A 13,152-nucleotide genomic window follows, 5' to 3' on the forward strand; every position below is an offset into this window, starting at 1 on the left:
TTCCCATACCCTGCACCCATTGAAAATGGTTTAAGGAAGGGCATGATAGCTGACGGCTCTGTCGACTTCTTTAGAAATTGGGGACTTGAAATTTGGAGCATAGATTCCGGCATATCATATGCAGCTTTAACGGGTTTTATAGTATCGCAGTTATCAATTTCTATAGATACTAACTCGAAGACTTTAATGTCTAGATACATGAAACTTGGTATGAAGGCTCCTGCATAACATATTCATAACAGAATTCAATCACTTCTGGGAATATCTCACCTTGTTCTTCCCAGAATTGAAAAATTTGAGCATAGAATAAGTAGCGCAAGCCTAGGCACAGGGTATCTACCGGTCGGACCAGCTCACTTTTACGCGCATTTTATTGACCACCCCAGAAACCCAAATCAAATGAAGTGCGTGCGCATGGACTTAAGTTTCGGCCTGACTTTGGCTCTGACTTTGGCGCTGACTTTGGGTCTGGGTCTGGGTAATCGTCAACCGAAGCGTCAACTAGGCGCTGTCTAGGCTATTTGCGCGCTTGGCCTGGTCATTGGTCATTTGACATGCCATTGGCTTGGCATTCACACTGTTTGATTGCCCGATCATTATCCCAAATGATGTTATGTGGACTGGGCTAATGATTGAAGATGATGTCGCTGGCCGTTTTGCTCGACTCGTTGCTGTCCTCCAATTCTTGGCACGATCTTGAAACTCGATCGGTTGGCCCTTTTTTCTATTTTTTTTTTCTATTATTTTTTTTGTTCGTATAATTGCCCACAAGAGCCATAAATTAATTACTAAAACGGTTTTCCCTTCTCCCCCTCCGCAGCGGGCCTCTTTAAACAACTGCCCAGAAAATCGAAAGTTAATTTTTATTTAATTTACGATCAGTTGAGTGCACACCACTTGCCCCACTGCGTGTGTGTCCCCTAAGGTCGATCGGTTCGAGATACGAGATCTCAGTGCAAGCCCTGGCTCCCTCTCTCTCTCTGTCTCTGTCTGTCTGTCTCTGTCTATATTTGTGCCTCGAACGCTTTGTTTATTTTGCTTGCCAAATTGAAAGGCTACTAACAAGAAAATACGAGCACACAAATTAATTGTTCTAAAGCGACACAAACATATCAAACGTCTCCAGACATTGAAGACCTTCAACGTTCGCTGTTTTCCAAGGTTTATTGTCTGTGGGAACATGTTGCCACAAATTATAGAAATTAAGCTTAATCAGCGAAGAGCCGCAACTATTTCCTGTCAAGTGCGGATCGCATTTGAGGGCTGATGCTGTCTTCCTTGAAAAGCCGATCGTAGCTTGATCCAACTAAAAAACTAACTTATGCGCATAATTAACATCTTTCTCGTTGTTAGAGTTGACTTTACTCACAGTCCGATCATCAGATTTTGTCTTAGAATTCTTTGTGAAATAACAGAATGCATTTCACCCCAAGTTTCTGATTAGCGATCAATTTGAACTGTTTAAGACATTCGGTCTATGTTGTCTCTGCCGTCTCTTACAAGCATCGATCGGTTCCATCTGCAGCAGACTTTCGCTCGAAACCTTAACTCGTTGCGAATTTTAAAGCGTCAAGCGACAAACATTAACGAACTGAACAGAATCGTTTAACCCACTTTCGACAGGCAACTTTTTATAGCCTGAAACCATGGGAAACAATGCAAATATAACATGCATAAGTAGATGAATAATACTCTCTCCCAAAATTGGTGGGCTCATTTTGGAAGCAAGGCCTCGCTCTTTGGTTTGTGCACAAATTTGGATGTCAGACTCAAGTCCTGATAAGGATCATAAGAATTGGACAATAAGCACCGAAGTTTTTCAAGAACCCATTTCAAAATCCAGCTGAAGCATAAATCGTGATACAGTTGAATATTTATGAAATGGAATTATGTGTGGATGTTGCTTCTTATAATTATACAGTATTATGCAAGCGATCTATAAAGGATCTATAAAGTGCGATCGTTAGATTTCGTTTGCTGATGAGCTTCATCTATTACCTCAATACCTAATTACCCAATTTATCATCTTTCCGCAAGTGTTGAGCTGTCTCTCATCCATTAGCTGTTCCTCGGCTGTTTCTGCATGTGTCGATCATTGTCTGGAAATTTGTGTGTGTGTGAAAGATCAAATCGTTTTCAATTAGGCCAAGAGGTCGAACTGTGGTTTCTCATAGGGTAATCAGAGGCTAATCAGCCGAACCATATATTTACTATATAGCTGCTATATATATGTTTGTGTTTCTCAAGATATCTTAGCCAATTAAACATCGAACTTCTAAATAGTATAATGCAAAACTTATCTCTTTCCCAATATATTCGCACTTCTCTTCAGCTAGTTCTCTTTAAGGGTATTCAATTGTCGGCGTGTGTATTCGTTCTCCTTCTATTTTACCTGCCAGGGGAGTGGGGCACGGGCTGGGGAGTAGAGCATCTAAAAGCGGCAGCAGCCAAACAAACAATCACATCAACAACAACAACAACAACAACAACAACGACAACAACAATATTAGTGCGCGTAATGATGATGATCAATGAAACTAATAAACAACAACAACAACAATCGACAACCGACAGCAGCAACAACAGCAACAACAACAACAACGCCAACACTCATGCCGGAAATTGTAGAACGTGTTTATGCCACATTTTCAAGTTGTTGAGCCACGCACAGACAATGCGTCAGAGCGTCGGCCCGAGACATGCGTGCCAAACAGATACAGATACAAATGTATCTATAAATGCAGATATATATATATGAATATATATACATATATGCCTGTATATATATATATAGATGCACAGCTACAGATGCATCTATAAAATCCCACTGCGGATGCAGTTTGCACAGTAGCCAACAACAACAACAGCAACAGCAACAACAGCAACAACAACAGCGACGATAAGAACAACAACAACAACATGCAACCTTTTGAGTAACAATATGCATGCCACAAAGAGGCATGCAACGCGTTGGGCGTTAAGGAAATTTCTGATAGTCGCCGTTGCGTTGGCATTTCGAATGCCCTACACGAGGCGAGAGAGTGAGAGAGACCGTGCGAGGGAGAGAGAAAGGAAGAGTGTGTGTAATCGCAAATTGTGTACTACGATAAACGATAAACGTTTGCAAATGCGCCTTTTTCAGCACGTGCCCATCTGCATTGGCATGCTAAAAGATACAAAGATACAAATTGTATCTTTGTATCTGCGATTGCGCTTCGCACAGCTAACTTGTTAAGCCCGAACCCATTAAAATTCACCAAAGAGAGGGTATCACCACGAGCCGTCGATCAAGAGACGAGAAATTCCAAAGCTAGGGAAGAAGAAGATAATATCGACCAATATATCCTGCTATTTACATAATATCGATAAATATCGATTTTGAGACTTGTTGCAAGATTCAGATATATCAAAACTGTTCTCCTTCAGCATAGAATGCTTAAGATAACATCACTTTTCGTATGCCTTCATAGTTAGAGCATTAGTTAGAGCAAACATCCAAGCATAACTAATATCTAGAAGGAAGAGGAAGCACAGCTGCTAAACAAATGTTTTTTTTTTTTAAGTTTTTGTTGTATAGAAGTAGACTTAAAAAGGGTATCTTTTAGTCAGAGCACACTTACTTGTTGTTGACGCTGTTATTTGGATCCTCCAACGTGCGAAACGCACACACACACACACGCACACACACACACTCGTTTCGCTCACGCATTGACGCGCACGCTGAGCTCCATTCATAAATTCTTCATTCAGATTTGGTTGGTTCGCTCGTTCAGTCTGCAGATCACGTGCGTGCTATCAACTTGGCCAAGCAGTGGGCAGCTGGGGGAAGCCAACTAACCGGGTGCGATGGGGCTTATGTTGGCTAAGCGAGGAGGGCGGGGGGCAGCGACTGGCCAGGGGGTATACCTAACGAAACGTGTGCGCCCAACCACGTTGGGCAGTTGACTGACCCGTTTCGCTGCCAACTGTTAATGCACTTATTCAGATATTTACGACTCTAAAAGCGCACACAAATATACCTCTTCATGTATATATATATATTTATGTGCATATATATATCACGAGTTGTCAAACACAGGGCATGGTCGCCCCCATCTGCAGAGACAAGTCGTGCCGCACTTTGAGCTGCATTCGAATTAGTTTTCCGGTTGATATCCATGCATCAATTGGATTGATCGTCTTACGCGTGCGTGCTGCATATTAAATATCCAGTATAATCCTACATATATATCTAAATATATATATATATATTACAGTTAAAAATAATTGAATTTCTTTTTTATTTGCAGGTGTGTTTTTTATGCGTCGCGCGGCAGGCGAAGCAGAAGAGGCGACATGCGCAACAAGTGCAACTGCCAATGCAACCAGTTACAATGTAAGCAACAATTCGATAATCAATTACAATTAGTTTCTCTATTTATCGATTTTGTATCAACAAGCTATCGATTTCTTATCGATAACTACAAGAATTTTTAATTAGTTCGCATTACCTCCGAACGCGTCGTTGGCAAACGAACAATTTCAATTATTCTGCTACGATTTAAAAGTATTCTATCAAAATTTTCATCATTCAATTACTTTGCAGCTGTTTGCTATAATTTATCGATAACTATTTCGATTACTAGCAAAGCACATTGATTTTAACAATAGTTTTTGCCTGGGGTGTAAATTTAGGTCATCGACAACTACGCATATCTTAACTAATTTTCTATAAACGCCATCGAGGGAAGCTTGAATTCTCAATTTTAGCTTATTCAATAATTCAAGACAAATTTTCACTAAACCTATCAATTAGCGGCACATTTATCGACTTGTCAACATTATTGTTTTTTCGACGTGTTGAAATTGTTCTTCATTTTCACATTTTCTGGTGTTTGTTATTTAAATGTGGCGTTAGGTAGGGCATATATTGAGAAAGTTTTATAAAAATAGCGTCCAATATGTAAAGCCAAGAAAGGCTATAAAACAACGTTTGCACAACCAAATTTTAAAATCGATACAAAAATTAATAGATATCGATTATTAGTGCATGTATCGATATCCCACATGGATTATTTTACATGTGGGCTATTTATTCTACATGTGGGCTGTGCTATCGATTAATAGACATTTTTCGACTAAAATTTCGATTATAGATACGTTACCTAGAGTATAGCTTTGGGAATGTCGCTTGCAAGCCTGGACGAACTTTAAAATCTGATATTAAACCCAGAGCCATACTTGATAAGTTCATATAAACTATTGCTAACTTATCGACATACTGCACATAAATTATCGATAACTTATCAATATAATTACTGCGAAAATTTCATGTTTGCTAATTAATTAGTAGAGCAGAAATAGTTTAAATTCTTTTGCTGAGCTATGAGTTTGACTTTGAACCTTTGAGGCGCCACCATGGCCTGTCTCTGACGCAGCTTAGACTTAGCTTGGATAGCAAGTTGAGAGCTGACCTCGTTATACTTCTCTCTAGCGTCCGTTCGTCTGTCTGTTTGCCTCATTGTCTGTCGCTGCAATCAGGCCGTAAATGGTTAATTAACAACAACGCATAACTCTCACCTGACGCAGCGCTCAGCCGAGCGGTTGCACCATGTCTAATGCAACCAAATGCCAATTATGTCCATGTCCAAGTCCAGACCCGCATCTCGGATCTCAAGCTCGAACTCACTCTGTTGCCATCTCTGTCTGTCCTTCCACTTCTACTTCTACTTCTCTTTCCGTCTCTATTTGCTACTATTGTTACACTTCTTGCTCTCTCAGTTAGTTCTTGACTAAAGTGTTATTGTTCTTGTTATTTGATATCAGGCAATTGTGTCACAGCTCTGGATCTGGTTCCAATGGCCACTGTCAGCATGTCCAATGCCATTTCTCATTGATGTATCTGTATCTGTATTTGTATCTGTATCTGTATCTGTATCTGTATCTGTATCTGTATCTGTATCTGTATCTGTATCTGTATCTGTATCTGTATCTGTATCTGTATCTGTATCTGTATCTGTATCTGTATCTGTATCTGTATCTGTATCTGTATCTGTATCTGTATCTGTATCTGTATCTGTATCTGTATCTGTATCTGTATCTGTATCTGTATCTGTATCTGTATCTGTATCTGTATCTGTATCTGTATCTGTATCTGTATCTGTATCTGTATCTGTATCTGTATCTGTATCTGTATCTGTATCTGTATCTGTATCTGTATCTGTATCTGTATCTGTATCTGTATCTGTATCTGTATCTGTATCTGTATCTGTATCTGTATCTGTATCTGTATCTGTATCTGTATCTGTATCTGTATCTGTATCTGTATCTGTATCTGTATCTGTATCTGTATCTGTATCTGTATCTGTATCTGTATCTGTATCTGTATCTGTATCTGTATCTGTATTTGTATCTGCATCTGTGTATTTTAATGAATCTGCATTTATCTTTATGTGCACTTACATCTTCTACTACAGCTGTAACTCTGCGCAGCTAATCTTATCAAGCTTTTGGTTAGATCTGAACAGAGACTGTCTTACAGCTGATTTTTCAACTTGTGCATCTTTAGATTGTCAGGCACTTGACTCTGCATGTGGCAAATTTGCTCATGAAGAAACTGTTACGCTTCGTGTGCATCCCATATGGCCATACGTATGGAATAGAGATTTTTTATGCTATGCCATTCCCAGTGCTGTAATACTAGCCCATATATCATGTTCTGCTGCGCTCTAAAAATCCATTTTATTTTTTACTAGAACTACACGAAGGTAACCAAAAGGGTCGTGGAAAAAATAGTAAATGAAGGAGTTATGTGAGAACTATTTAAAAATTTCTAAACTCTTTGTTAAGCTGCAAAGTATTTTTTATATAAAAAGCAAACAATAATCGGGTAGAAGAATCTTGAATGCCCAGATACCAAAAATGCCTTAGGTGTGTGTGTGTGTGTTTGGCATTTCATAAAGCGCATAAATCTTTGCATATAAATTAAAGGTCGTATCAAATTGGGTTCTGCATAAGTTGAAAGCTGTAAAAGGATTCCTGGAAACGTGTCTCGGTCGTTCGTTCCTCGTTGTTGGGGTGTCGCTCATAATCCTGGCCCGATAAAGTGCCACAAGCCGAGGCGACGCAACGGCATTAAGCCTGATTAGGTTCGCGCGGACACCAAAAGGCCAAAAGGCAACAGCAGCAAGCAAGCACATCGAAGATTAAATACCCTCTTGAGACGAACTTGCTGATATGTGAGGAGAATAGTAAAGCTCGCGATTGCTCAGTCTGTTTCATATCGATCGATTCTTTCCGTAATCCGATCGTTTCCAGGCAGCAAAGTTGCATTAAGACTCATGACACAATGAAAATGCCCGCGGCTAGGGTATTATAGTACAAAAGTCTTAAGCTGAAAGAAAGGCAACAACACAAGAGTTGAAGAGCATCGGCAACGGCAAAAGCCAAACGAGGCAACGGCCAAAGAAAACAAAAGTAAACCTGTACAAGTTCAAGGTCAAGTGCGGGTCTGCCGCACACAGCTGCAGATACACCGAAGAGGCACAGGCACAGATACAGATACAATGTTTGAGATGCGCAGCTGCGTTGCCGGACAGCGTTCAAGCTAACAACTTGAGCTCAGAACGGCAACAGCAACAACACAAAAGGCCACTCTTGAGTTTGCCGCCTTGAAGCGGCGTCTTGAGCCCAGTCGAGCCGAGCAGAGCCGAGACGCTGCGCTCGTTTATCTTTGGCCAAGTCCCGCACTTACACGTTTCGCTTATGCTTAATGAAAGCCACTCCAAGAAGTTAGAAACAGCTACAACAACAAGAACAGCATTTACAATAACATTAACAACTCCTACAAAAAGCTACATTTGTTTTTAATACCCTGCCCCAATTTAGAGTAGTGTATTTTGGTTCTATGGAAATGTATGCAACAGGGAGAAAAACGCATCTTCGACCGCATAAAGACACCTTCATTTTGCTAGCTAAAAAATCGATATAAAGTACTATCTCTTACGCAGAACGAGCTTACGCGTAACTCGAAGTCTATTTAAGCTTATTTTAGATTAGAAATATTTCAATTTGCTAGTCGCCAACTAGAGGGTATCTTCTAGTCCGGCACTGCCGCCTTAAGCAGTCTTACTTGGCCGCAGCAAGTCTTGCCAGGCAGCTGGCTACCACCCAAGCAGCCAGTCGATTATTTATCGCGCGGATAACGCGAACGACAGTTACAGATACTCGAAACAGACGCAGCTACAGATACAGCTACAGCTACAGCTAAGGCAAGAGATACAGCTACACTCGAAAATAAACGTGTGCCCCAAAAACAAAATCAAAAACAAAAACAAAACCTCTGCACCCTGCTTTATCCATTTGCTTGTTATTCTCACAACTCATTACGCAAAGAAGAAATATTTTAAACTAAATATTAATAAATAAGAGAAGGAACTTGGAAATTGAACCACACGCCAACAGGCTACACTGCGCAAAATTCCAGATTTGTTTCCCAAAACAAATTTCACTCTCTCCCTCTGTTACTATCTTTTAACTATCCTCTCTCTCATGTTGCTGTCAATGTGCCTGTCAGGTTGTCAGCTTGTCAGCTCGTCGGGAATATTTGTAAGCTATGTGGCAACGCCGCTTTGTTATGCTGCTTCCTTTATGCCAGGTGGCAGCTCCCTCGACATTGTAGCTGTTTCTGAACTGTCTGCTTAATTTTGATGGGAAGCAATTCGAGTTTGACAGCATGTTAAATTATTGGATTGATACAAAGTAAATAAATATAAAATTAAAGCTTTCAAATACCAGAAACACAAGCAAAAAAATTCAAAAAAATGTCACGTTTAAATGAAAATCACACTTAAACATCTCAAATTAGGCTTAAAGCCTATAATTTTTCTCCATAATTTAAGATCTTTGAGTTTTCTGTTTCAGCTCACAGTCAGATTGAGGTAAGGGCATACAAAAGTGGGCTTAAACATTGTGAAAATAAAAAGCAAATATAAACAAGTAAGGAGCTACCGAACATCAAAAGTCAGTCGCATTAACATTGTGGCTTTAATTCGCAGGCAATACAAATTGGTTTATTTACTTGATTTATAGCGGGGAGCTGACGATAGCTACAAAATGAAAGATACTTAATATACATATATATTCTATTCTAGAAGCTTCATGTCAAGTTTGGCGACTATAGCTTTTGTAACTCACGAGATTTGCTCTAAGAACACGTATTCGATATCGATTATTATCGTTTACTTGGAAACGGGACAAGTTATCGATTACCGATCGACTAGATCGACTTGGCTGATCAAGAATATGCATATGCTAACTTTATGGGGCTGGAAATGGTTCCTTCCGCACAAATACATAATGCCCGCTTTACCCATTTTTGCTGGATACAGGGTATTAAAACAAGCCAGCAAAAAAAAAAAAAAAAAAAACGGCGGCAGTTTTTATGTCTCAGCGCAGCGCAATTCTCAGATCTGTTGTCTCAGTTCGCAGTTGGCAGTTCTCAGAGATCTTTTTTTGAGGCAACCCACACTCAACGGGCAGCGGCTGCGACTGCGCAAATGAGTTGACTTCGAGTTCGAGTTCGAATGCGACTGCGAGTGCGAGTTCGGCTTTGGTTTTTGGGTTCGACTTTGAGTTTGGACTTCGACTCCGACATCGAGTTGCCATTTGGCATTCACAGCCTTTGTAGCTTGTGTCTGTCAGTCTGTCTTGCTGTCTCTGTGTGTGTGTCTTTGTTGTTGTTGTTGTTGTTGTTGTCATTTAAAGTCTAATCAAAACATTTGAAGTTACTTAAGAAACCTACGCAGCTTAAGTTGCGTTTCTTGTTTCGAATTCTTAACTTGTCGCTGTCTGCTGTTGTTGTTGTGCACACACACACACACATACACACACACATGTGTGTACGTGTGCTGCTTTGTGCGACATTTCTCAAACATTTGCTGTTGTTCTTCTCAAGTTTCGTGTTGCCCAACCAAGTCTTTATTTATAAAATAAAAACAACAACAGCAAATCGAGCGAACAAACGTCGAAGGTTAAAATCAGTTTTGGGCACAGTTCGAGGCATAATTTACGGTGTGAAGCATGCAACACGCTGTGACTCAATCTGCCTCGTCTCCCCGTCTCCCCGTCGCCCCCCTCCCCCTCTCCTTTACTCTATGTCTGTGCCCAATGGCTGTCTTAGCCAAGGTCGTCGTCCTTTTAGTCAGTTGGCACCAGACAAAAGCGGCGCCAACTAATTTGGACAATGGCCAATGTCTGCCCGGAAAGTAGTTTGTTCCAGGGCTGGCAAGTTCAATAAATTTTGTCACTGGTTCCATTCAACGTTGGCACCGGTTCACTGGCTTTAGCTGCGGTTCCTGGTTTTCGGCATTGCTGTTTAATTTCTTGTTCACCTAAAAGAAATGGTTGGTGCTGGGAGACACTCAACATATTTGAAGAGCAATTCGTTTCAGTTCGAATATGCATTCAATTGTTCTTTTGCAACTGATTCGTTCAATTTCATAATTTTATGGAAATTCCGGCCGCGAACCGATTCGATTCGAATCGGGTTTTGCAGCCTCGGTGCGTACTGATCCTTTGTCTGAGGCGGCGCCGTCGCGTGGGCGACGACCCTATTGATTTTCCCTGCTGGTCGCGGCACAGTGCATTTACTCTAAAAATCAAGTGACGACATTTATGGCAACACTGAAAGCTCATTATGAACACCATGATGATGATGATGGCAAAGATGATGATGACGTTGGCGATGACAATGTCATTGCTGCGCATATGGAAATGCAGCACGGACAAAGGCGCGCAGAGAAACTAAGCCGACAAAAAGAAAACATGTAAAAGCGTACAGGACGCAGACAAACATTACTGCTAAATACCCTGTAAATGGTTGGAACCAACATGTAAATGTTGATGAGCTTTTTATTTGAAAAAAATGTGAGCTGAATCCATAATTCACTATAGATCTACTTCTATAAAATGCTATATATCAAATATATAAATATATATGTATATAGTCATGTGATATGCCTGTGACATAGCTGTGCCATAATTGAGCATGACTCTTGCTTAAGCTTACCATTACAGGGTATTTAAAATGAGCAACAGCCGCAGCGCAGTGCGAACGCATCCATCACGGGGCTTTACACATGCCAGACTGTGTGTGTTCATGTTGTGGCTAGGGTACGGGAAGTGTGTGCCAAGGGGGGGGGTGGAGGGGGTAGTAGGTGCGGGCTATTAGGGGCGACATAGGGTGTTGAGCTGTTGCATTGAAGTGCCTGTTGGGCTGTTGGCTCAATGGATAAATGGATAGATAATAACTTGTGAAAATAACTCTTGCACTTGAGGACGGCGCTTGTTGTTGTTGTTGTTGCATTGATTCCCGCACTCGAAATGCCACTCATGCTGCACACAGAGAGAGAGAGAGAGAGAGAGAGAGAGAGTGAGACAGTGAGAGAGAGGGAGAGGCCCAGGCACAGTTGCTGTCAAAATTATGTACCCTGTGTGTGTCATCTGCAACACGTCTCCACATCTCTGCTCCTTCAGTCGAACGTTCAAACGTTGCATGCAGCAAAGAAAATAAAAGACAAAACATCTCGACACTGAAATCTGAAAACTGACAGATGCGAAGTGCAACAAACGTTTCAAATTCGTGCCACATGCGCCGCATGGCAAATGTCTTTGTTTGCATTCAAGATTTGATGTCAATGCCCAAATTGAATTCGTTGCGATTAAATCGCCAGCAAGTGCCATGCAAATTGCTAGCTGCCAATTGATACCGACATATCGATAACGATAGCAGCAATCGGCAATCGGCAATCGGTGCGAAACTGGAACTGGAATTGGAGCGCTGCGGAGCTCTTTTGGCTAGATCAAGTTCACACGAGCTAACACCCGCAATGCGCGCACACACACACATGCATATTAATTGCTATTGTGCAATAACAAGAGCGTATGTCTGTGTGTGTGTGTATGACCCAATAACAACAACAACAAGTCGGAATTACGCTTGCAACAAGCTGTCTCATCTATCAAACGGCAATTGTTAATTGAAAGCGTCAACAATTATTTTGAGCCTTGTTGTTGTTGTCGTCGTCTTGTCGCTTTGTTGTGATACGACGTTACAATTTTTCAACCAAAAACCAGTGTTCGAAAGTGCCTTTTGTTGTTGTTGTTGTTGTAGTCGTTGTCGCACTTTTGGCTGTCATTTGGCAATTCACACTTAGCGGCATGTTGAAGCACCTATCCAGAGATGCAGAGACAGCCACTCGAACATGCACACCACCAATTTCGTAAAGCTATCAGCGAGTCGAGTGATAATGAAAAATTGTTCAATAAAGCATTACAAACAACACTGAAAACACAACAAACTAAGAGAAACTATCATAAATTGAAACGCAAAAAATGCTGAGAAATTGAATTGGAATCCTAACAAATCCATTAACGCAATTGTTTTGATAGCGTTTATTCGATTCGTTTGCAATCAAATAAAATGCTTTTCAATTAAATAATATTCTACAACAATTTTTTACTAAATTGTTACGCATTTAACAAACCAAATATGAAGAAAGTCTTTAAGAAGATTTGAATAATCTTCAGTTAAAGTAACTAAATGCCGGATTTCGGGGTATACAGAGGAATAAAAATCATATAGTTCTATCTGCAAGAGATCGTTAACATATAAGCATATCCAGCCGATCAGTCTGCAATGAAAATTTGAAATTAAGGGCTAACGGCCTTATCTCCTCAACTCCAATCAAGAATATTTCCTATATATATAAAAGAAACAATCTGCTATTCGTATAATGCTGAGAACGCTTCCAAGTTAGAACGTATTTTGTAAAACTCTTTGCAACTAAACTTAAAGAAAAGAAGGTTGTTACGATATACAGCCGAAATCGGTGAGAAAATAAAATGGTGTCTTCTTAAGGATTGTTTTTATAGCGAAATAAAGAAATAACAAACTCTGATAAACATAAGGCACAGCAATTACATGAGGACAAGATCGACAACCAATTGAATAAACATGTTGTATATCGATAAGATGATAAGCTTCACAGCGCAATGTTATCGAAGTATCGATAACCTTAACGATGATATCCCATGCTATCGATATCACTCCCGATGATATTTCATGCTATCGGAAAGGATATCGATAACTGAAACAAAAAGGAATTAAGTTAA

At 40.4% G+C, this 13,152-nt stretch overlaps 1 protein-coding gene across 3 annotated transcripts in view; it reads left to right on the forward strand.

The window, feature by feature from the left end:
• pigs (pickled eggs) overlaps nt 1–13,152 on the forward strand; it is a 94,401-nt gene that overhangs the window by 43,963 nt on the left and 37,286 nt on the right. For all 3 annotated transcript variants that reach the window (XM_070208205.1, XM_015170202.3, XM_002057204.4), the window contains exon 3: nt 4,290–4,375. The gene's annotated coding sequence lies outside the window, so the exon portion shown is untranslated. The remainder of the gene's footprint in view (nt 1–4,289; nt 4,376–13,152) is intronic.

The sequence above is a fragment of the Drosophila virilis genome, chromosome X (genome assembly GCF_030788295.1).
Source record: "Drosophila virilis strain 15010-1051.87 chromosome X, Dvir_AGI_RSII-ME, whole genome shotgun sequence".
NCBI lineage: Eukaryota > Metazoa > Arthropoda > Insecta > Diptera > Drosophilidae > Drosophila > Drosophila virilis.